Raw genomic sequence first — 4,945 nt, forward strand, 5'->3', positions numbered from 1 at the left:
CTCCTGGAGGTCTGCGAAAGGTACTTCTGGTTTTCGCTGAAAACCGGAAGTGACTCTTGGAGGCCTGCAAGACTCCCCCACAAGGCATGGTGCCCGGGGCAAAGTAGCCCTCCTTAGTTACACCACTGCTGGGGCTCTGAATTTGAGGTGCTTAGTACAAACAACAAGTGAGGGGCGGGGCTAAATTGATCCTGTTTTCACTAGAATGAGAATGCTGGGTTCACTAGACCTTTGGTTCCCTCTAGCAAGATTCCTTTCATGTCCTTATTTATCTAGCAGTATCTCCTGTACATAGCGGCACGCATCACCACTTTCACTCCTATAAGATGTGATCACATAACAGCTTAATACAGCATAATTGTTTAATATAACTTAAATATTTCTTTACCCAGCATGTAATTAATCTGCGGAACTCCTTGCCGCAGGATGTGGTGATAGCACTGTTACCCTGCACATGCCCAATCTCATCTGATCTTGGAAGGTAAGCAGGGTCAGGCCTGGTTAGTACTTGGATGGGAGACCGCCTGGGAATACCGGGTGCTGTAGGCTTATACCATGATCTCGGAAGCTAAAGCAGAGTCAGGCCTGGTTAGTACTTGGATGGGAGACCGCTTGGGAATACCGGGTGCTGTAGGCTTATACCATGATCTCGGAAGCTAAGCAGGGTCAGGCCTGGTTAGTACTTGGATGGAAGACCGCTTGGGAATACCGGGCGCTGTAGGCTTATACCATGATCTCGGAAGCTAAGCAGGGTCAGGCCTGGTCGGGACTTGGATGGGAGACCGCCTGGGAATACCGGGTGCTGTAGGCTTATACCAAAGTCTTTCAAGACTGAAGGTTGCCAACCATAGATACCTTTGAAAGGGAACTGGACAGATATATGGAGCAAAGTCCATCCTAGGTTACAGACCATGATGGATACGTGCAACCTCCTAGTTTGAGAAGTAAGCTACTTCTGAGTGTCAGATGCGAGGGAGAGGCTGCAGGATGCAGGGGTCTTCTTGTCTTGTGTGCTCCCTGAGTATCTGGTGGGCCACTGTGAGATACAGGAAGCTGGACTAGATGGGTCTCTGGCCTGATCCAGCAAGGCAATTGTTCTTATGACCCACCCCCAAAAAGATTCACTTTACCAGCCGCTTAAGCCTCTGTAGCTACAGTGTTGATTGGGCAGCAGTGCTCTCCCCTCCCCCAAGTTACAGGTTGTTTAACCCTCAATATTCATAGTCTAATCTGCCTTATCAGTTTCACAGCCCACCAAAAATTGGGTCATGACCTCACTGGTTGGCTACAGACTCACAGTTTGAGAACCACTGGCCTAATAGACACAGCCCTGTCTAGGAACCCTTGATGATGCTCTGAAAGAACAAGAGCCCCTCCTAGGTCAGACAGAAGGTCCACCTAGTCCAGCTTCCTGCCGTGGCCACCCAGATGCCTCCAGGAAGTCTCAAAGCAGGACATGAATGTTTAGCTCCTGGAGGTGGAAATAGCCAGCAGATACACAAGGGGACCCCATGGTTACATCAATCACCCGAGTGTACAATTCGCCCATTTGTAGGGGAGGTTCAGGCAGAAAGGTGAGGAGGAACCAGTAGCATAGCTAGAGGGGGGTACAAAGCACTAAGTTTTGCACAGTGCCTCTCCTCTGCTTGCAAAGCACTACATGTTGCACAGAGCCTCACCAGAGGCATGCAAGTGGCCCCCTCCTCTTTGGAGCCATTCAGGGCCTGCAATGTGGCCCAGAATGGCTCCAAAGGGGGGACCACTTGCACGTCTGCAGTGAGGCTCCATGCAACACATAGCGCTTTGCAAGCTTAGGGGAGGCGCCATGCAAACTTAGTGCTTTGCACCCCTCTAGCTACACTACTGAGAAGAACAATGTCCCTTTATCATGTTGAGCATAGGGGGGTTTTGCTCACCGTCTTCCAAGAGCCAACACTTAAATCTAAGAGGAATGTAGCTCCGGCCACAAGGATTGGGCTCCTCCTCCCCCCCACCTATCTGCCCCAGCTCCCAGAATTTAATTAATTAAGGGGAACTCCCCATTGAAAAATACATTGAACCAGCTCGGCATGATGCCAAGTGGTTTCAAATGCAGACATCATTAACTCTGGCAGAAAGCTAACAGCCTAATCACACACAAAAATTGTTTTCCATTTAAAACACATTAAAACATTGATCAACATCAACAAGATAATGAAGCTGAATTCCAGGGCAGTGTCTTTTTAACCAGCTTTTCTCACCATAACTTAAGAATGTCTTTAGAGCTGTGAAGGGGGTTATCTTTCGACCCTGGCAATGAATGTCACTCAAGACCTGGGATCCTCCTTTAGCACAGGCAGCTAACCCCATTCGCCTCCTCTTTTCCTCTAGGGCAGGTTACCAATTTCTGGGGAACGGTGAATATGTTTGTTAGCTACCCACATCTTCCAGATGACCTTATTATCCCCTCAGACAATCTGGTCTCTTCAGTCCACAACATTTTCCTTCCCTAGCCTCCCCCCAATAAGAATCCTAAGAATACCTAATAGAGTGGGGGTCCGGAAGCCTCAACATTCTGCGCCAATAGCTGCTTGGAATTAAAGACCCTCGCGAAAGGCTGTCTTGTCTTTTTGGGTTCTGGCAGCTTCTGAGGGAGGGGACAGGAGAGCACTGTAGGGCAGGGAGAAAAGGCAAAGAGGGTGTCCTGCACTTGTTAACCCTCATCATCAATAGGTGTTTGAAGAAGTCCCCCAGGCAAGAGGGATTGTTTGCTTACCTGATGAAGGAGAATCACCTGGAGAGAGAAAAGGGTGGACCTTACAAAGAGCCTCAGGCCTTTAAAATGTCAGGGATCCCTTCTGCCCCATTTGGTCAGCTCCTGTCTGAAGGTCTCTTATGCATCGTCAGTGGCAATGGCCTCATACCTTATGATGCCCAGGCCCGCTGGGATGGGGGAAATGGGCATTTTGACAAGCTGTCTAGGGTGGCAAGCATGGCTCGTGAAATATGTGTTGCTAAGTTTTGCAATGGGAGGAGTGATTCATATTTGCTTGGGCGTCCATAAATCGTGCCAGTAACGCCACTGCCCCCCCCATTGTCCCACCTGTCACCCACCCCCACGCCTCCCCAACACAATAGTGCTAATGACATTACCAGAGACTTTGTGTCCAGCAGGTGCACCAAATCAGACCCTTTAAAAATACCCTGTTTTACTCCATGCTTAAGGTAGTCCCATCTCTCCACCCCTTCCCCAACTCTGCGCATCGTGGGCCTGGTTTATGAGGCACAAGCAAACCTGGGGGGGGGATGTCTCCAATTTGGGGGTAGCTGAGATCAAAAGTGGGGTAAGAAGTTGGATATCAGGGCACTGGGTGAAGCTGAAGGCACACCAACAGATCTCAGGGCAGTTTGCTGAGATTCTGGGGTGGGGGGTAAGGGAAAAGAGCGAGGACTTGCAAGAGCAAAGGGGTGTATAAGTGGTGGAGGGACTGTAGGTCAAGGCAGAGGGGCCCTGTCTCGGCCGTATGGCTCCATTTTGCTCCCCCTGCCGGGAATGGCTCCAAAGGGAGGGGCCGCTTGCCCGCCTCGCTGAGGCTCTCTGCCAGACTGAGTGCTCCACCCCCCCTCCAGCTATGCCACCAGTCAATTGGGGGCAGCCATAACAGTTTGGAGGGGTCTGAGAGTCAGAACCGAGAAACACGAGAACATTTATGTGGGGTTGGTGGGTCGGCGGTTTAGAGTTGAAGGCTGTTGAGGAGAATCCACCAAGCAGGGGGTGGGACGCTGCTACAATGGTGGAGGAGCCACGGAGCCCAGATTCTGTCGCAAAAAGCATGTAGTGATTGCATAGATACATCACCCCACACACACAAGCACTCCCCCCCCCCCAAGTGCCTGGAATGTGTTCACCTCTTCCGGGATAACAGTTGTCCTCTTCTCTGGGTATCCACTTTATACTGACTAAGTGGACATTATGTTCAAGGAACAATGCCAAATTTAATTCCTCCCAGTGGCTCCTGCTTGCTTGCATGAGGAGACAAGGCCAGGCCACAAGATAATTAACTCTCCCCCCCCACCCCCGAAACTGTCCCTCGCTGCTTTTTGTCTCGATATAGAACGCACAGGATTCCAGAAAGCAGGGCCAAGGCTGGGAGCCGTCAACAGCAGCTGGGTGTGAAGAGGGAGATTTTCCAGAGACAAGAGAATGCAACACTCCCGGATGCCAGGCCGAGGGGCCCCCTCCCCATTTCTAGACCCCAGCTCCCACTCAGCTGGCCCAGGGGTCCCCCCACTGTCCCATCCTAGAGGTGGGCATTGGCGACAACGGCTCTTATTTGCCTAACAATTTGGGAGGCACAGGTCCATAAAGGTTGCAAGAATGTGCCCCCTCGCTAGACGTCTCCATCAGTGTGCCTAATCCCCTCTCTAAAACTGGCCACGAGCGTAGACAGCTTTGAAAGGGGATTAGACACATTTGTGGGAGAGAAGTTGAACCCTGGCCACGAGTCAGGGTGGCTTCATGCCACCATCATCTTGCTGGGGTACAGCAGTGGAGCAGGGCTCTCTTGTTTGCTGTCCATGGGCTTCCCTAGGGTATTTGGTTGGCCATAGTGGGAAAGGGATGCTAGACTAGATTGGCCCCCTTGGGCCTGATCCAGCATTCAGGCTCAGCCTAGGAGTGGTTCAAGGGCCTTGACCAGTTCCCAGGCTGGACAATTGCTCCTACCAAACTGTGCACCGGGGCTTGAATATGAGGGGTGAACTGTTTAATTACTCAGTGGTAAGGGAGGGGTATTCACTGCTGAAACAGAGACGCCTGCGTTGGCTCGGTCATGTTGTGAGAATGGATGATGGCTGGATCCCAAAGGATCTCCTCTATGGAGAACTCGTGCAAGGAAAGTGCCCTACAGGTAGACCACAGCTGCGATACAAGGACATCTGCAAGAGGGATCTGAAGGCCTTAGGA

The 4,945-nt window shown here is 51.2% G+C and overlaps 1 pseudogene; it reads left to right on the forward strand.

Moving 5' to 3' along the window:
• The first annotated feature begins 430 nt into the window (after positions 1-430).
• LOC136655089 (5S ribosomal RNA) lies at positions 431-549 on the forward strand (annotated as a pseudogene).
• The last annotated feature ends 4,396 nt before the right edge of the window (positions 550-4,945 follow it).

Source organism: Tiliqua scincoides, chromosome 5 (genome assembly GCF_035046505.1).
Source record: "Tiliqua scincoides isolate rTilSci1 chromosome 5, rTilSci1.hap2, whole genome shotgun sequence".
NCBI classification, from domain to species: domain Eukaryota; kingdom Metazoa; phylum Chordata; class Lepidosauria; order Squamata; family Scincidae; genus Tiliqua; species Tiliqua scincoides.